At 40.3% G+C, this 21,409-nt stretch overlaps 1 protein-coding gene across 2 annotated transcripts in view; it reads right to left on the bottom strand.

Annotated features, from left to right (window-relative positions):
- Positions 1 to 21,409, bottom strand: part of ankrd11 (ankyrin repeat domain 11) — a 98,450-nt gene that overhangs the window by 68,324 nt on the left and 8,717 nt on the right. For both annotated transcript variants that reach the window (XM_051378241.1, XM_051378242.1), the window contains exon 2: positions 4,304 to 4,381. The gene's annotated coding sequence lies outside the window, so the exon portion shown is untranslated. The remainder of the gene's footprint in view (positions 1 to 4,303; positions 4,382 to 21,409) is intronic.

The raw sequence follows: 21,409 nt of genomic DNA, 5'->3' as shown, positions 1-21,409 counted from the left end.
GACCGCAAATTCCTCTGCCTAAGATGTAAGCTCCCTTCCATTCAGCTTGCTATTAGCGTATTTTGCCGCACTCCATGCCACAGTGCCTTGCCTGTTCCCTGCAAACAGACTCCTACTATACGGCATCAGTATGCAGCCTGCCTGAGGGGGAGGAGAAGGAGCAACAGAGGGGAGGAAGAAGGGAAGGCTGGGAAAACAAAGCCTCTATAGTCGTCTCTCCAGCCGGGCCAGGCCGAGCTGGACTAGCGGGGGCGAGTTATGTAATGGGACTGGCAGGGCCCACTTCCCTGTTCAGAGCTGCTGCACACACTAATCCCCACTGAGGAACAAGCCCTGCTTTGGAGGAGGAGGAGAAAGAAGGGGAGCTGTGAAGGAATCAGTGGAGAAGGTATGATTACAAGAATTTTAGCCTTTCATCTGCACCAAATCGAACACACAGACAACTCCCTTCTCAGTTCCTCTGCTGAAAGATAACAGTCAGAATGATATCAGCACTGCTGATGGCTGGCTACAGCATATAGAGCAGACACCACTTTTACACAAAAAGCCGGTGTATGATATGTGATAATGACACACTTGAGCTACTCATACCAGATTATTTGTAACAGGTAAATAAAAAGTAGTAATAGTTCACATAAGTCCTGGTTCCAAAACTGTACGTCTTCCACACACGTCACTGTTAAACTATACATTTATACCAGTTTTTTTATAATATTGTACATGTTAAACATGGTTGTAACATTTGCAGTGTTGATTTTATACTGGAGATTCAATAAAGTAGCTGATACAAATGCTGTGGTCTAGCGCAGCAAGACGTCTTTATTTAGTCATGTTATAAAAACGTAATGCTTATGCAACTGTTTCTGCTCTAAGATCTTATTCAAAAGTCTCTGCAACAGAGCATAGAAGAATATATGTGTGAAAGGGCTTCTATTCAGCATCTCTACTAGTAGTACATTACAGTGCCTATTCATGTTTCATTCTAGAAGCATATGACTGTCAAACCAAGCAGGTAGACAGATATGACATGATCTTAATAGAGGCTGAGAGGAAAAGGCACCAAGACAGTCACATAGTGAAAGAGAAACACATAGCACATTGCACATAGCACAGAACCAGACAAGTGATCTACAGGCACCTCTGTCAGTTCTGCTAACCATGGAGACCAGGTGGTGGACTTAAAGCAGTTAAAAATAAAAGTCTCATTCTGATTTACTTAGCTGCTTGCCTGGAAACCATGTGACTGGCATCACATGAGGAGAGGGGGGAGGAGAGTGGCAGAGGGTTTGTGTGTGTGCGGGTGTTTGTGTCCAGTACCCATAGGCACACACGCATGCAGCATGTACTCCACTCCTGGCACCATAATAAGCTTTGTGATCAGTTTCCTTGGTTTCCACTGACAGTAAGCAGATATAGGCAGCTCGGAGAGGTAAACAGTAGCAGCTCTTGCTGGTGCACAGCCACAGGCACACAGACACAAGAGAGGCGGGTGGGATGAGATCAAGAGAGTCAGAGACAGAGAGACAGAGAGAGAGAGAGAGAGAGAGAGAGAGAGAGAGAGATTAATTTGTGCATAAGAGGGGGATGAGGCACTGTTTCAGCTGTTGATTAGTGGCTGGATAAAAAGAGGAAAAAAACTATTAAAATCCAGAGATTGGTGTTTACATTTCAGCCTTTTCTAAGTAAACGTGTACATCTGTGCTAAATGGTATGGGTTACTTCTCGCAAATGGTTCAGTTAGGGCTGCATGATTAGCAAAAAGGTCTATTTTGTAGAAATCGAATTACCACAATGTGCATTTAAAAGGTTTTTGTTTCTTAAAAAGTACTGTAGATGATAGTGGCTATGTTAGCTGCCTCAAGTCACGTCAGTCCCAACTGACATGAATAGTTGGCTATGCGGACCCTCCGTAGTTTGTGGGACTATCATGATTCGAGATCGTTAGCTGACTCTGGCAATCTTGAAGCCAATCTAGAGATCACGTCTACAGGAGCTTTAAACTCGTACTGAATTGCGCACACAAATATGTGATTTCAATGTCACTAGGAATAAATGGCTTAGAATTTTGTGGTGAAAAATACAACTTAATGGATATGCTTCTAGAGGTGGGCGATATATATCGTTTGCGATAATATCGTCATTGTTGTTTTGACAAATTTCCATTATCGAGTATTTAAATTACTTCGACAAAAACAATGAAACGCCCGCGGAAACTCCTCACATCCATTAATACACGGTGCAGCAGCGCTCTCTACAGCATGGCAGGATTCAGTCACACAACTAGTGGGCCTACGTAATCACATGACGGGATCACGTGACCTCTCGTTAGCATCCTCCTTGCAACAGTTTAGCAGCGCGTTGCGATGGTAGAGAGAAAATGCAAACACCTCCAGTCCCTGAAGCTACCGGTACTTCAGATGATTTAGTGCCGAGACGTGGGTCCTATGGGCTTCAGCGTTCAGAGCGCTAAGCGCCTTCAGTGGTAAAAAGATGTCAGCGGAGACGGGGTTTTTTTTAGCGCAGCGCTCAGAGCGCTTCAAGTTGAAATCTGTTCAACTTTTAACACCGCTGGGCGCTCGGAAAATGAGTTTTTGAGCTCTCTCAGCGCTGTAAACGCGTTTGGTGGACACAAGTCCAGCTCAGACAATTCTAATCACATTTTAAAGGATATCGACTGATTATCGTTATCGCCAAAATCCCCAAAAATATTGAGATATTATTTTTTGCCCATATCGCACACCCCTATATGCTTCTCTTGTAATGTTCATTGAAACACTCAGCAAGTCACCCTACATTTAAGTCTATAAAACTAATGTAAAGGGGGAAGCATCATCCCATGTCTGGAAACCTTGGCTGTTTGAAACAATAAACAACTTTTTTAGAACTAACCACACCGGGCAAAATTAGCAACAGCCAGCAGCCAAGTGGCTGCTAGATTAGTTTTACTCACCAGCCAAATACACAATGGTAATCTCCTGAGTGACTGGTAAAATTTGAACATTCATAAGCCATTCGGATGGTGGACAAAAAGGTTATTGTTGTAGCCTGACTACGCATTTAAACCAGAAAATAAAGATTAAATACCCCAAATTCCACCCTAAAAATATTCTCAATGATTGCAACCTTTAAGTAGAAGCTAGGCAGTGCGTTTGTTAACAGATATAAGAACCACTACATCCTTCATTATCATGCCAGTAGTTTGATTGATGTGAAACAGTAAACTATTTTTTTGTGACATTAGGATAAGACTATTTACGTGGTGTTATGCTCATAATCTACAACTTTCAGCTAAAGTCACATTCACTGACCGGGGAAGATGTATTTGTGTGTGTAAAAAGCATGTGTGAGTGAGACAGAGAGGGTAATGGAGGGCTTTCTTTGGACACATTCGGCACTACAGAAGCTGTGACCTACTTTTCACAGTCCCTACACACACACACACACACACACACACACACACACACACACACAAATGTGGGCACACAGACACAGCCTCTGACAAAGGGACAGGAAAGCAGAGGTTAGGCATGCACCAAGCCCCATTCTTAATACATGCATTCCAGTGGATAGAGTTCAATGCTGCTGCGCTTTCAGCCTGCCTGTTGGTACAAGAAACTCCTGCATACACAGTCTCCTGCATGACTGACAGTAAAGGGTAGAGTCTGATACTTGTAGTATGGAAGAACATCTGTATACAAGTACACTAAAACACTTTCGTCACACTGGTGTGAGAGCACACACACACACACACACACACACACACACACACACACACACACACACACACACACACACACACACACACACACACACACACACACACACACACACACACACACACACACACACACACACACACACACACACTTTGGTTAAACAAGAGGTACTTCAGCAGCCTCCACTATTGCAATAATGTAATTTACTACGCTAAAGAAATTACAAATATGCGAGACAAAACACAGGTCTACACATGTGACATGGTTGACACCAACATAAACTCCATTTCACAAAACACAAAGACTTAAGATGAGCCAATATTCCTTATTATGTATGGTCCAGAGTGTAAACAGAAGTCAAAAAGAGAAAAAGGTGCAAATGTGACATTTCAACCCTGTGCTCTTGACACACTATATTGTACAGCATACCACATAATATGATGCAAGCACAACAGATGAAGAAAAATATCCAAGAAACACATTTTTAAGAAACAAGTGCTTTATGAATAATGTTTCAGCGAAAGCAGCCTTAAAAAGGGCAGAGCCTATTGGGTATATTTTTAAAAAGATGTTATTTGTCAACATACCGATTCCATGGCTGGGAGAATGTCAGTGGGCTAAAATCCAACTAGAAAAACACCTGCCGCTGCAGAGACCACAGAATCCTGAAAAACAAGACGAAAACAAAACCAAGAATTAATTACCAGGACAGCACAAGCAGTTTCACATTCCTTACGTCGGACAGGTATTAGGGTGGATGCCGAGGGTCATGTTTCTCCCCCCAAGATCGGTTCTCCCCCAGCTCTGACAAGCTGAGATAGGGCTATGGAAGAACAGGATATAGGGGCACTGACATGCAGACATGCATCTGGTCCCCTTTTCGTTCCCTCGACCCGACACTGGACACTCAAAATCTTGTCTTTATCCAAAATAACCCAGCTCTGCACCCGGTCCCTGTGCTCCCATGTGATAATGATGTAGTGCAAACCTGAACTTTGTCTGGTCCTGAACCATATGTACTGAGCCCACACCTCACCTCCTCCCCTGATTATCTATTTACCAGTATTTTTATGTGAGGATTTTTGACTTAAGATTTACCTGCTAAAAACACCCTATAGGAATGTAAACTATCCTAAACATTGTACTGTTTTGTAATGACAAATGGACAAAAAGTACATTCTTGACACATAAAACAGATTCAACAACATTCGATTCAACTCTATTAACAGCCTGTATTTTGTGGTGTCTGGTGAAGAGATGGAAACACATTTATTTAGTGAAGCTAACGAGTCAATTAGCACTGAACAACTGCTGAAAGCTTCAAGTAAAATGCATGTGTGTGGGCTATTTGACTGTAAAAATCCTGCTCTCATTGCTAATTCTCAGTTGATTTGGAAAACCTACATAAGGTCCAAAGAAATGTCCAAATTTCCCCAATTGCTCCAAAATGTTACTTCAATTAGTTTCATACTGAATTCTGCACGATTTCAATGTCACTTTTTGGATTTCTTTTAGACTTAGGTAAATGGTAAATAAACTAGGTATATTAAAGAACAAAGAATTTATGAAATAGCATGAGAGATTTTTGGGATGGGACAGAATGGCTGGGAATGCAATTAACACATTCAACAAGTATAATTTTCCCAGATTTAATGTAAATTGCAGTTTTGTTACAGAACTTTAAATGTGTAGAAAAAATAATCTACTCAATACTTTTCTTATATGTGTATGGTAATGAAATGCTGTAACTTTGTAAATATCCACTTTTAACTGTAATTGGAGAGGTCTGTACACCGATATCATTTTTAGGCCTTTGCAATTCTAAATACTATTTAGACAGTGTAGGATATTACGTGGTCACAATGCATCAACCTCATAACAACAAACAATATTAATATTTATAATATTTGTAAATCATGTTCAATGGACTGGACAAGTAGTACATATACAGGTAACTCCTAAAGTCAGTGAACTGCCTTAATAACGTTAGCTACACACAGCAATATTTAGCTATGTTTGTTAACAGTATGTAACATTTGCCACTAGTCATACCCAAATAAGAAAGACTATAGCAGCAAACCCCCGAGTGTAATGAGCTTGGTTGATCTTAGACGACATTTCCATATCATAACTTGTCAAATGGAAAACAGGACAACCCAACCTAACCCATCATCCCAGTCCTTCTCATGTTTCTAACCTTCCTGGCTGGTCGCCCTTCCCCCAGTCCCGTTCCAACTATGAGGACAAGGGTTTATCAGGATTTAGTAGGCAGGGCATGGGGGGGTATTTAACAGAGGCCCAGTGTTGGGTTAAGTGGTGACATTCCAGTGACTCCCCAATACGAACCCACATTTGTCCCATCAATCTGCTTCTAAGGCATCACAAGGGTACAGAAGACCTACATTCAGCCGCAACTGGCTGTAAGCTTTAACACAGTTTAAGAAGGCAGTACTTACAAATCCCTGGGAACTGCATTTTACCGTACAATCTACAAATATATAAACATGTAGGTGCTTATTCATTATTTGTAAATGTTCATTTATATCTCTGCTATGGGATAATATCAAATAAAACCTGTGTGGAGGATTCTATTTACAGGATAGGAGTACAAAGGCTGATAGTACTGGCAGGGTGGCAGGTGGGTACACAGGACAGGATTAAGGCCAGACCTCACTGGGTTGGCCTAAGTGGTAAGGAGGATGATGGTTAGACCCGTATTTGTGTTTGTACTGGAGTGGAACCTGTGGGGCTTTCCCAGCGGGAAGCACAGGATTGACGGATTGTAATAATCCAGCCAGGAAGCAGAACACTACCCTCCCAACAGAGTTTTGGAGACATAGAACAGATAATCCCCCTTGATGATCACCTACAAGAACTGTCAAGAGACAGAGCCTTAACCAAGAACTGTATACTATAAAAAGCATGGCTTCGACAACAATCATAACGCTGAAAGCAAATCCAGGATTTTTTGGCAGACCAAGGTTAGTCTCTAAATTACAAATTAGGGATAATAGCTAAACAAAGGCATAAGCAATAAGTCAGACCTTTATTACAACATTTGTTTATGTTTATGTAATAGGCTATACCAGTTCCTAACATAAAGATTTGCTAGCAAGTAAATCAAAGAGCTGAAAAATATACAACAGTCAGATATTACTGTACAATGAAAATTTCTACACTGACAACAAGTATCAGGAAGTAAAATAAGTGGAGCCACTTTGGGTAAGGAAACTGATCATCTATTGTCTATTTCAGTGACAATTTCAAAGGTGTACCAAGCCTTAAGTGCTGCTAATGGTTGAAAATTGCATTTAAACTATATTTTGTTATTGCAGAGGATGAAGAAAGGCTGTGTTTATCCTCTAAGCTTTCCTACTACAACAGATCCAGTCTTACACATTTCACTTTACAAAATCTTACAGTGCGCTTATACAACATATTTCAAAAACACTGTACTCCATGGGAACAATAAGACAAAATATAGAACATATTCCTCTTCCCCCAGGAACTGAGATACTATGGATAACATTACTGATAGCCAAGGTATAGAAATACAAATCAGGAGCTGGCTGCACCAGCTCTTGGAACCCTGTTACCTAACCTGGTGTAGTGCGCATACTATGTACTAGGGCTAGGCTCTTACTGCAGCGGTCAGGGTTCAATTCCAGCCCAGGGCCCTTTGCTACATGTCATACCATTTCTGTCTCCCTCCTTATGTGTCTCTCTTCAACTCTTCCTATCCTATAAAAGGAAAAAAGCCCCCACAAAATAGCCTAGTTAAAAAAAAAGCATCGGAATTGGGCTGGTGTGTTGGACCTGTGACTTCAGGAAACTGACACTCTCACATCTACACCCACTTAACACAGCGACTGACCAGCTGTGCAGAGGTGAGAGGAGTCAGGGTATCAACTTTCATTCTATAATGACAATTTCTTTCACTTTTCATATGTACAAGTTAGCGCAAGACTATGGATGCCTTCCGGGCGGCCCCATCATCTCCGCAGTTCACAATAATATCATGTCTCCCACTTCCTATGACAGCTGGCTTTCCATTTGGCCTTCAAGTGTGGCTGTTCAGAACTGCTATACACACTTGTGCCTTCCAATGAGGTCATACAACAACACATTTCCAAAAGAATGTGGCAAAGATTTAATTGTCAAACATCCTGGTATTAAAACTGAGTTTCTACAAAATGCTTTTGCATGCACATACATGCCTCTAGATTCCATCTGTGTTAATGGCAGTATGTTTCAAACAGAACTGTGTTGACTAGTTAGAAAATGTCTAACTAACCCATTGTTTACAGGGCTGGAGTAGCTGCTCACTTGGTGGCATTGACAGGATACTTAGTAAATGTTGCTTCCTAGCTAGTTAGCTTTGACTAAGCTACACCAGAAGAGAATCAAAGAACGACACATATGTAAAGCACACATAAAAACTGCTGACAGGCCATATTTACACAAAACATCAATAATATCCTGAATCAGATTAGGTACCAGAAAGACAAGAAATTCAATGCACAAGTGTGTATACTGACACACAAATGTTAAATATAATCTATAAGCTATTTAATATTTGTTCACAAGACTAATGCAGTGAAACTGATGAAAAGGTCAGAGGTGAAAGGTCAAACCCCTGCCTAAAGTTGGGCTCCATTTAAGCTAGCATTATGTCCACAGCACTGCCTCCACACTATGTGGAGATGAGGCCAAACATTCAGCATTATCATGCATAATTAGAACAAATATCTAGTTCTGCATCACCATGACAACATGCCTGCATATTTAATTCTATCCATGTTCACTGGACATGTCCCTGTTATCTAACAACTGAAATATCAGCAGTGTGTTTTAGAGCACTTAACCAAGCTCATCACAGCATTCGAGGTGTTGCCATATATTTGTGAGAAACACAACAGTTGCAATAGGTGAGCTAGCACTTGTTTAGTCAAAGGAGTTGCCATACAATCTCTTCAAAACACTGCTGTATGTAAGAGGGCAAGTGAAACCAACCCTTGTTATAACAGGGACCTTCAACATGACTCAGGCTGTCTTTGATGCCAACAGACATGATTGCAGATAAGGATAAATCTCTTCACTGGAGCTCAGAAAATAGCTAGAGTGACTGAAACATTTGGTTACAAAGCAGACCTGTTGCCAATTGTTTTTACTTAACTAACCATTGCAACAGCGTTATTAGCACTGCAAGTGTTCAACTATTTGTAGACCTATTGATTATAACTAGAGCCCTCTGTGTGCTTCAATGTCCAGCATGCATGATTTTTGAGTTGAGGTGACACAGAGGAGTTTGGGAAAGGGAGACGTTAAATATTAAGGAAAGGTGTAATTGCTGTAATAGACACACCAAAGCCTTTAGACAGCTAACAAGACCTCGTGGTGGGAAAAAAAACAATACAATGTGGAGACTGCTGTTTCCATGTGCGTGACCAGTAGTGACACATGACATTTGTGTGTGTGCAAAAGAGGGAGACCTCCCTTGGGTACTGTGGGATTAAGGGGGAGACAGGGGTTCTAATGCTGGCTTTAGGACACAGGCATCTTTTGTCCTGCTTCTCTGTCATTTGGCATCTGATTACAGGAACAGCTTCCATTACTACAAACTGGTATCACTACTGCTTCTATAAAGACAATCTGGACCATATAACACAAACACACCAGTGTGCCCCCCAGGGCTACAGAGCACCTCTCCAGCCAGTCCTGTGTCTGGCTGCCCTATCAGAGAACAGATCAGAGCCAGCCGAAAGGCGACCTGGAACAACAGCTCTGACCTCTGATTTCATAAAGCATGGCCTTGTACACATCATGCAGGGACATTAATTCACCCTCGCACTGTAGTCCTTGCAGCACAGTTGCTGAATTTTCCAGAGTTCATATGCAGGACACATTAAGCACAGGATTAGACATGTTGGCACAGAATCTAAGCAAGACAAAACTAAGAAATGGAGGAAATGGAGCAAGTTAATTTGTTAAGTAACTGTTAATGTTATACATCATGGATTATTTAACGTTGTTGTTTTTGCAAAGTTGGAAGTTATTTATTCTGTGTTTTGATCAACTTGTGTGATGTTATACTGTGTTGAAATAAATTAACTAAATGTTCAGTCTCCTTGCTGGTCTTACACATTCAGAATAATTTCTGCTTTTGCGAGGACCTGTTGACTATTGGCTTTATCTAAGGACTACTAGCAGACTCAGAAAATGTTTAGTCATCGGTAGCCCTACATATCATATTCCATTTCTGCCAATAGATCCTCCTTAATGTTACACAGTGGACCTTTAACTAGTTTTAAACACGTTCAGACGGTTTGATTCATTGTGACAAACCTCCTATTGTAAAATAAATGTGTTTTCCTGATGGAGGGTATAGTGCCTTTAGTATCTGGGGGATTGGCTATCACTAGAGAGCTCAGTGATGGTTAGTGCAGTGCGGTCAGTGATGAACCCAACCCTTTGAAAAGCCTGAGCACTAAACCAAATAAACAATACGAAGCAACAGCAGCTCAATATAACAACCTGGGTTCGGCCTGCAGTATGTCAAAGCATCAGATATCAGAGCTTATTGTAATATCTTCACTAATTAGATTCAGTCATCTGCTCTTCTATGCTCAAACACTGGAGGGGAAATCTGACACTGGAGGGTGTGGGGAGACAGCTGGGGGGAGGGGGGCAGGGGGAGGAGAGAGAAAAAGAGATGCACACCACACCTCTCCTCTTCAAAAACATCTACATTATTGATAAAGCCTGGCTTCTGCAGGGAGAGACCACAGCACCGTGATCCTCCATATCTCAAGCATGAGCAACCAACACAGACAGCACATAGGCAGCTCTATCTGAATCAGTTTACCTAAAGACCAAACACACTAGCGCGAGATAAAGCACAGGAGACGGCAATGAGAGGTAATAAAAAGCAAATGCAGTAGAAACTAAGAGGATGGGAAGGGGTGAAAGAAGAAAAACTGTATACATAACAAAGATAAAAGGGTGAGTCTTTCAGATAGCTGGGATGGGTGGATACCAGCTGAACAACAAACCTGCTAAATAAAAGCCTTATTTTAATTGAAGGCAGAAAAGTGAGGGGAGGAGGCGAAGGGAGGGGATAAGGGCTGCAATGAGAAGGCAGCAGCATTCGTGACACAGTTAGCGACAGCGCTTGTTTGTTCGGCACTGCCATGCCGCGGCAAGCTCAGCTCACTCGCTCAGCTCCACTTGCTACGAATCTTCTGCTGTTGTCAAGGTAACAAGCTCTCTGGACTGGGAAAAATCTTCACATTCAAAAGATGTCTTTTCAAATGCTGGCCTCAACCTGAAGCTGGAATGTGTTCTCAATATACAGCCTGTGTAACTAAAGGTATATACAGCATGGCTGTGCAACTAAGACTAACACTTTTCCACGTTCCATGGTATTTAAACATTACCACTTCACAATACTGTGGGTGTTTTCTCAGATGTAACTGGTATGTATATTATGAAGACAGCAAGGACAACATAGTAGTTACATTTGCATTAATGCTTTTTTCATTAATCCATTAAATGCATCCGAGGCCTCATCAAAAAGACAAAAGCTAAACAAAAAAGTATCTTGCCTGTAAAGTACAATCCTATCTGACTAAGTGATATGGTATTCATACGTTACAAATAAAGGTATAAACCAAAAAGCATGTGATTTGTGCTCATATATTTTGACCAACTATAGCTTGGGTTGGGATAAAAATAGTGCAATTAAGTCCTTAAGTCTGTTACGCTCTGATAAATTCCAATTTAAAGATGATTTAAGATTATTTTTCCACTCTTAAAATGAATATGTAACAATATTAGGGCTTAACAAATACAATGCTGCTTTATCATCATTTTCTGGCATTGCATTAATATTTTATGTCCAAAATAGGGTCCTTAACGCATATTAGTACACAGTAATAACACAGTATTATAATTATGACTGTTATCGCCACCATACCCAGAAGCACCCAGCTCTATTATCAAACACAATTCTTGAAATACACGTGCAAAAACTATTGAAGGATCAGTGTACCTGCACCCAGACTTTAACTGTACAGATTGCAGAATCACTGCTGCTTTAATGGATTCTTGACAACTGATTTAAACATAATGTGTTTCTTTCAGTTTCTTTTATTTGAATGTACAGCTTCTTTTCTGCTCTTTTAAATCTTATTATATAGGATTATACACATTGTGCATAAATAAGTAGAACTTGCAGCCGTGTTATTATAGCAGCACATTATAGCACTGCTAGGTAGACAAAATATAAGAATGCAGAGGGGGCCCAGTAAGGAGGTGGTGTTTGGAGGCATTATGTAATTAGTGTCGACAACTTTACAACCTCCAATGTTAAGACAAATCAGGTCTGTAATTGCTAAGCCACATCAGCAGCCGATCTATAAGTTATCAGTTCCACCCATTACAACTAGGGATGGGGATCAAGACCCGGTTCTGTAAAGACCATATCAATAAGCTCAGAAATTATTGATACTGCTATCAAGACTAGTGGGTCCTACAACGTTATGTCTCCAGTAGGGCTGAAACAATTTCTTGAGTTATTCGAGTATCTCGATTACTAAGAATTATCTATGCAAATTGTCTGAATGGAGGCTTCGTTTAACCCATATATAACTATATACAACGCACGAACGATGAATACCGTCATATAATGCGCTTTGGAGAGAGAAAAAAAAGTGAGTGGCAAAGAGGAGAGACAAATCTGTTGTAAAACCAAACAAGCCTAGCACAACAGCAAGACATTACTGCTGCACTGTGAAAAGCTAGTTAGCTAGCAGCTACAAGTCATTGTTCATCAGCAGATAAAATCATGAGAAAAAACACGGTCAATCATCTGATTGTGTGCAGCTTCCAGCTCCACAGCTCCAAAACGTTTTACCTCCAATTTAGACTATTTTAATTATCTTTAACCGGATTTGTATCTGCTATATAGCCAACTAGCTGTTCACACTCTGGACCAACTCAGCTGTGAACAGCACAAGACGTCGCTGTAGTAAAGTTACCGTTACATAAACAGACTTTGTATTTCTTCTTCTTCTGTGGCAGCAAACACAACCCACAGCACACTATTATACTGCACCCTAACAGTACTAGCCTAACAGTACTCACTTCCTGAAACAAACCAGCACAGGTTACCCACAAGCCCACCTTTCTTAAAGTGGAAGGCTCGGCTGGTAACGCAGGTGCAGTTAGGCTGTGGGTGGAGGAAGGGTCAGATCCTTTACTTAAATAAAAGTACCATAGTTTGAAAATACTCCACTACCAGTACTAATATACAAACTAATATAAAATATGTATTTTCTCTATAGTATATTGCTATATTTTTACTACTGCTTTAATTAAGAAAAAGTATTTTTTATTTGATTACTCAGTTAGTCAATGGAATAAACTTAAACGTTAATCGTTAAACGTCACATTGGCCACACTGAACCTGTAACACTCCTAGTTTTAAATATGTGTCAAGTCCAAAACACACTCGCCTGTACAATGCACGTCAAAACAGCCTCTCCTATTAATTTCTATATAAACCTACACATCGGTGTCAACAAGGTGTGGGTTGCTGTGGGTGGACTTGATGCCCTGCAACAGATTATGCCACTGTCCCATTTTACAGCATAAACACTGGTTGATGCTCCATAAAAGCAGGACTTCTTTTCAGACTCGCTCTCTGAATAAGCACATCCCAGCTACTCTTCACTGAATTTTTCTCCTGTCAGGTGCTATGGAAAAAAACATAGCAGTGAATAAGAGCATTTTTATTTCCCACACAAGCAACCTAAATGATGGATCTTAATACCCATTACTTGTCAAAGCACCCTTTTCCTATGTTTGGTCCATGACTATTAAATATTTTCAGGTAAGTGCGCAGACACACACACTCAGGCTTTTACTCTCTCTCTGTCCACATATTTCCGTAACACGCACACACCACACAGAACAGAACACAACTACACCATTCAGACTCGCTGTAGCAAAATAATATTACCAAGAAATAGGGTCCTATAATGAAAATTTGCAAAGATAGTCTGTTTATTGTTTTTTCGGAAATGGACTTGTTTAATTACAAATGGCTTTCATCACTTTACAGCTGTTGTAGACCAATTTCACTTACAGCTAGTTCAAAGCAAACAATATATTCTGCCTGTCTTCCTTAATGGCTGTATACATACAATAAAAAAAAAATAATAAAAAAGTGCACAGTCTCACTAACGTCGATAGCTGCTCTGCAGTGTCTAGTGGACGAGACAACAATACATGTTCCTTTCCCTAATCATGACATTGCATATTGACCTAAGGACTGGGATGTGGCACTTTAGCCTCTGGCTATTAATTGGCAAATCTGGGGCAAAAGTCAAACCAAAGCCAACCAAACCAAAGATTATATTTGACTAGCAAAGTTTCATTCAATCATTTTACAAATGAATATTCAGTGTTTTCAACAATGGTATTGTACAGTAAGTGAAAGCCAGCCAGCCTATTGAATAACACTGTGAATTAATTCTCTATCAAGAAAGCTTGCTCTGTCATTCAGCCTTACACACAACCTGAGCGTTTCCACAGTTCTGCCATTTGTCATTTCCTGTTGCCATGGTTGCAGGGAAAGACAGAGCTCTATGAATATTGGAAATGGAGGAGTAGCAGCACGTTAGATTATCGACATAAACACCCGCACATGCTCTAACACCACAGAACGAGTCGACAGTGTTGGTTCTGAATGCCTGCGGCTATCCGTTTCTCCCACACAATTCTCATCCAGTTGAAAAGTAGGCATTTAATAAATATCTCTAGCTGACACACATTGTCTCAACACATACTAAATCATGTATCCAGCTACAAAGCCAACTCTTCAATTCAGCATAGGGATGTGAAACTCAGATATCTTTAAACACATATTCTGTGTTCTTCAAAATACAACATGCCTTTTTATTAGGGCTGCAACGACTAAAGATTTTCCTAGTCAACTAGTAGTCGTAAGATAAAGCCAATAGTCAAAGAGTCGTTGCAAGCTTATGATATTAATTAAGTTATTTAAATATATCTATTTTAACAGCCGCCTATTAAATGATAAGTGAAAAAACAGTAATGATTCAGATGTTTTTTTTTTCTAACAGAGACACTTATTTCAGCACAAAAACAAATACCGGTGGACTTCTCGATATGATAAATGATAAAACGTTTACAGTTATTTACAAATTAATTTGCTACAAACCCTTCCTTGGTTTACATGCCTGTCTCCGCTGGCCTCTGTTGGTCTGCCCTCTGCTCCAGTTGTGTCGCACACTTGGACGATGTTTGTTTTTCTGTGACTAAGACTCAGTAACTAACGGTTAAGTCAATTATTACCGGGCAGCCCTACCTTTTACAATATTTAGCTTACATGCTCAGAAATATTACCAGTAGTAGTAAACAGTATAATATCTTGGCAACAGAAACTGCTTGGCACAACTAATCCAGCTTGTTGCATGGGCAAGTGTACTGTGTGTGCATCATGCATGACGCCACTGTCACCTTGACGAGAATCCATTTCAGAACTTCCCCGTATTCTATTGGGCTTCACTGTCAGTGACTTTGGCAGGCTTGAGCCACACACAAACACTCCTTAGTTCCCCTCTGAGATTTCTCATTTTGTCCTTATTGCAAAGTTGTCTAAACGCCAGAGCGGGATGTGCATGAATTAAAGCAGTTAGAAACTACTGCAAAGCATTCTGAGTGGGGGGAGTCGCTACAGCAGTCTGTGATTATGCATGTATATGTTAAGACAAAGAGCTGTCACTGACAATGATCATGCTATATGACAACACCCGAGGCTATCAAGAGTATACTTGAACTACTACTATGAACACTGATTGCCAATGAAGGCAACACAAGGGTCTGCTGCAGAGGGCTTTGATCTAAGAAAGAAAAGCAACTGACAATATCTGCAGCCATGTGCACACTAAGGCAGAAAAATACTGCGGACAACAGCCATTTAAAGGTCCAGTGTGTAACAATTAGGAGGATCTTTTAGCAGAAGCTGTTCCTTAATGTTTTTATACATATTTTACTGATATTAATATAGCCCTTCTATACCAAAAAGCATTTTATACCAAAAACCTTCCTACCCTAGGGTTATGTAGAAAAACAAGTGCCGTCATGTTTTCAAAAGTTTGGTATTGACTTGGTACCAAAGTATTGTCTCTCAGGACATCCCTAGTTTTCATTAGTGTATAATTGCGGCAATATAGGAATTGTTATGTTTTGGTTAGCATAGAATGAGCATTTTATGTCTACAGATGCTGCAGGTCGCCTTCCATAGTCTGCCATGTTGAACTGCCATGTTTCTACAGTAACCAGAAGGGACAAACCAAACACTGGCACTAGATAGGGGTGTTCCTGTTATCATTTTTCTCTGCCACTGTTGTTCCTCCTTCACACTTGGAAGGGGAAGGTGAAACAAGTGAGATTATGCCTCTAAATCCTACACACTGGACCTTTAGTACAGATACCTACTATAAATGTTTTGACTCAAGTAAAAATAAAATGTAAGATTTTTTTTCAGCAAATTAAAAAGTGAGTTGGACATGTACTGTTTCGCACAATTATAGAAGTAGAAGGGTAAATTGTTCATGAGACCGACGACTGACTGACATCTAAAATGCATAAGACATTCTTAAAATTACTTCTGTTGTGTGAATTGGCTTTTATGGTTACCTTACACACAGATGAATGATCACCACGCCTTCTACACAGTGAGGTATATGGACTCTAGTTTGAAAAAGCAAAGAGCACTGGTACTCTCCATGCCGGCTCAGTTAAAGTCCCTTTAACACAGACTGCAATCCTGGACTTGTTTAGACATTACCCAAAGGAGCTGCTGCAAGAACTCAAATGTCCGAATCAGTTGGACTGGACACTCCGCACAGCTCCCTAGGACAAAGTCTCTGTGCCGATTGAGCAGGTCATTGTCTGGGGAATTCATAGTTAGTGAGTGGTTGGGCTGGTATTGTTAAGAACCTCACGATTCGATGTCGATTCGATTCAATATTGATTTAAATGCTTCGATATCGATTCAGTAATAAGTAGAATTACACAAATCATTAGAGTACCTGTTGATTATTTTAAAATAATTGCCGACTTCAATGACTGCATAACCGCTGTCTTTACCGCTGTGTAAGGCTTCGGGACGGCGACATCCGAGTTGTTTCTGTTTTGAATCCACAGGTTTAGCCATGGGTTGCTGCAGAACTTCTGCATGGTGTCGGCTTAATTGATAAATTTTAGTACTGCCTGGCACAGCTTACACACTACCTTACTTTTTGTCTGTTTACTGTGTTCCGGGTTTACATTGGAATCCAAAACGACTCCAAATGTCTGCTTTTAAAGTTGAAGGCGCTGGTTTAACACTGCTGCTACCTGCTTCGGTTGCCATGTTGTTGTAATGTGGTCGAGTGCGGCCTCCTTCCGTAAAACGCAAATCACACAAAGGTGTTGCTCACTGCGCCTCCACTGGCCAGGGGCTTGAATCGATTCAGAGGATTTAATGAATCGATATTGAATTGGGAGAAAATATATTGCAATGCATTGATGAATCGATATTTTTACCCACCCCTAGTGAGTAGGCATGTCTATGGTGTTTCTATCATGCCACTGGCACAAAACCAGAAGAATTTAAGACTGTACTTTTTGTTCTATGTCCTGCCTCCTGCACGTGCTACCCAGGTACCAACCCTCGCCTGAACTACAAAGTATTTTGAGCAGCTGAGAATGCATCTGACATGGACAGTCTCCTGTTGTGTGCTACATGTGTGAAAGGGCAACTCCAGACAATGTCTGGACGTGCTTTGTTGAGAGACAATGGCTAAAGATTAGGCATCAGAATCTACCTGCAGAGAAAAACTACTGAGTAAAACACATTTGGAACAATAGAAAGGGCATAAATTATCCCATATTACTTTACAGAAAAGTGCAGCAAACTAAAAGCAGACCAAATCCAAACCTGTCAGTGTGTGCGCATAATTTACTGATTTTTGCCAAAGGAGGAAACAAGGCAACCAGTGAGGTCCAACGCCCTTAGCTTCCTGCAAGCAGTGCTTCCTGAGGAACCAGAGCTACTGCATAGAGGTGGAGATTGGGGAGGAGACTGTCAGAGAGTGAGGGGAGAGGGGAGACAAGCACGCTAGTATGGGCTGTAATGGGAATGGGAATGTAATGGGAAGGAAAAGATGGCAGATGGAAATGGAAGCAGAAGAGGAACGAAAACAGAAGTGTTGGGGGGGTAGAAAGTCGGAGGATAACAAGAGAGTTGAGCCAAGTGTGTGAGAGAGCACCATAACAGTGCACCAGAGGGCTGAGTTCAGCAGACAATCTAATCTGTCCAAGAGATATGTTGCACATGAGGACAATAAGTGTGTGTGTGTGTGTGTTTGCGCAAAACAGCTATGTGGAGAGTGTGTATTGCCATAACCACACCTGCATAATCACCATAAACATGCAGGGAAAGTATGCAGTGTAGCACGGCAAAGGATTGGCAGCAAAGTGACCTTTCTTTTTTTACGTTGATGGAACCAAAACCCCACTGCTCCATCAACCAACCACTCCAAATTTAGCCCCTTATTACTAAATAATTGAACATGAAAAACATTCATAATAGAACAGCTGTAGCTTTAAATAGATTTAAACCCTTCTGCAAATGAAAGGTTATTTCTAAAATGTTCAACGGTGGTGCCACATGACGTTGCTTGGCAGATCAAAACCTTGGGGCACTTATTGAGGTATGAACCAAAACATAACCTCCAGATAGGCTATGGTCTGAAAGGAAATACTTAAATCAAAATCTGTGCACATTTAAAGCTTACAGGATCTGTGCTGTTTTCCATTATTTAGACTATTTAATGCTGGGGCTCAAATATCCAAGACTATAGAGCTGGCTACAAGAGTCATCCAATTCAGGATACTGTTTTTATTATACCAATGTTTGCTACCTTTCTTCCAGATGTGATTTTCTGACACCAAAGACCATGAATGTAATATTTATTTGTCTCTCATGTCAGTTTCCCCTCAGCACAAGTGCACACCAATGTTGAACACTGCTAAACAAATGGAAGCTACAATACCACAAAACCATAATGTACAGCAAGTTTTAAGATTCTAAAAGTTCATTGAATACTATACAAAAAGAAAATAAAGAAATGGTAGCTCAAAGCCAGAAACCATATATTCAAAATTTTAAAGACTTGTGCTTCAAGGAAAAGACCATCAGTAGCACAAAATATATACAGTTTGTAGTACATGTGCTAAAAACACACAAAAACATTGGTATGACCCTTTAACTGCAAACCTTTTTTTCCAAGAAAACTGTACATTCATCCAGGCTATGCAGTGATTGTGGGTGAGAACTGGCTTTGCATAAGTAATGAGGAAGAATAAAAGACTGTCCTACATCCATGCCAGAGATTACACTGTTGGCTGCTGTTTCTATAAAAAGATTCACTGCAGGGAGTATGAGTGACACAAGCACACACGCACACTCACAAACACACAGATGGGCACAAAAACAAGGCAGTATATTTATAGGGAAGATGGTTCTAGTATCAAAAGAACTTTAAAGATCAGTGTCTGGTTAACTCTAGTCACCCAATCACAGATCTGTGACTATTCCAAGCCTTGGCAGACAAACAGAATGAAATGCTGGAAAGATTATTGGTCGCTTGAGTCCAACTTAAAATGTCTTCTATATTTCCTGTTCTCCTATTTTCCACTTCTCATTTAGACTGCTTCCTTTCTGGGCAAAACAAATACCCCAGTGAAGTGTCTTCACAATGTGACATAGAGATAGAATGTGGATGTACAAACTTCGATACAAGGGCCAAACACATACCGGCCTGTAGCTTTAAGAACAGCTCTGTGCTGCCACATATTCAGGAGGGAAAGTCCCTGTGCAGGCTGACTTAAGATGTGATTTTCCACTCCCTACTGACTGCTCTGGTTAAACACAAGAGCTAATTCTTATCCTCGCACCAAAAAAAGAGTTAAGACATTTTGTTTTTACCTTCTCTGTGACTTAGTAAGAATATGTCAGACAATATTAAATAAGAAATGGTCAGAAAATGAAAACTTACTATTAAAATGTACAGTTGCCCAAGGGGATATCCTCTACATTCCCAAACTCAGATTTTAATTGAAGATACAATGAATTACAACAGAGAAACAACAAATATTTACATTTGATAAAACTGTGGTGTTTTTCGGCATTTGTCAATGTTTAGTGTGTAACATTTAGGAGGATCTATTGGCACAAATGGAATATAATGTTCATATGTATTCATTAGTGATAAGCAGGTCCTCTGCTATGTAATCCACTATTTTGAACCGCCATGTTTCTACAGTAGCCCAGAACAGACAAACCAAATACTTTGCACAATTGTGTTGTCACAGTAGTGGTAGTGGTATTGTATAATACAAATACAGTGTCTAAAATACAGTGCCACTGACTGGTTGAAATGCAGGGTGACATATACAACATTAACACCTCTATTGAAGATTCTATTGAAGGGATGGGAACTTTTAGCCAGCTAGTAGTTCAAACATCAAACTCTCTTTACACTAATTTTACAAGCTACAGCAATGTAAAACAACAAGTGGGCAAGCTAAAAATTGGTAACACCTTATGTCTTGCCACCTTGCTTCTCATGCCACTCCATCAGGTCTACCAGCTTGCAACACTAGCTTTGAACATTTAAAATTTTGACAACCTTCAACCCTTCGGGAATATAAAGTGCACTAATGACAGGGGCTGAATTGGATAGATAAAAACTAAAAAAAAAAAGATGTCAATGTCTGACACTGGTTCAACAGCAATAATGACTATGCAGAACAAATCTAAAAACACATCATTAAACTGTTAATGGTGCCCCTTAAATATATATTTTTAAAAAACATGGATTGTGGATGGGGGAAATATAGCTTTCTGAAAATGCTGTTTTTCAGTTTTTCAAAGACATGATTAAGTAAAGTGCACTGACAATACTTTATATTACGTGCTGTTCTTCCTGTATCGTAGCATCAACACTTTCTATATTGAGATAACATAGATTCAAATACATGTCCCAGTTATTATCTAATGGTTGATATTTTGACTGGCAGTCTTCTAGTGTGAGTATTACAAGTGTCACTCTGGCCAATGTCAAAACAAAGGTTTTGCTGAATGCGAGAGGTCTTCCAATGAACTAAACATTTAGCTTAAACAGCTTAAACATTTTTGTCTAGCCAACACAGTATTTTTGCAAGATCAGTGTTTCTCAAACTTCATATACTGAGTACCAGATCAGAAAATATTAGGCTCTCCAAGTACCGCCATTATGACATCAAGATACAGCAGCGTGGGCCAACCCTATTCAGCTATGGAGAGTTCACGCAAGAGGCTTTTTTATTCCTTAGATCAAATTAATTCTTGTTCGATCGCTAATTTAGTGGAAAAGGGGTACTCCTGGTCCACACTTCTCTTCCCAATAGTTCCCACTGGGAATCACCATTGCACATTGCAGTGTTTCTGAACCATTCGTTTTACCATCGCTTACCATCTTGCCGTCACAATTTAGCTTGTAACTAGTCATGGATGTATGCACGTGCTACATGCATGAACGCAACAACGCAGCAGAACGACATTGACAACAAAGTAT

The sequence above is a fragment of the Dicentrarchus labrax genome, unplaced genomic scaffold (assembly GCF_905237075.1).
Source record: "Dicentrarchus labrax unplaced genomic scaffold, dlabrax2021, whole genome shotgun sequence".
Taxonomy (NCBI): domain Eukaryota; kingdom Metazoa; phylum Chordata; class Actinopteri; family Moronidae; genus Dicentrarchus; species Dicentrarchus labrax.
This window is presented reverse-complemented; position numbering and strand designations above follow the sequence as displayed.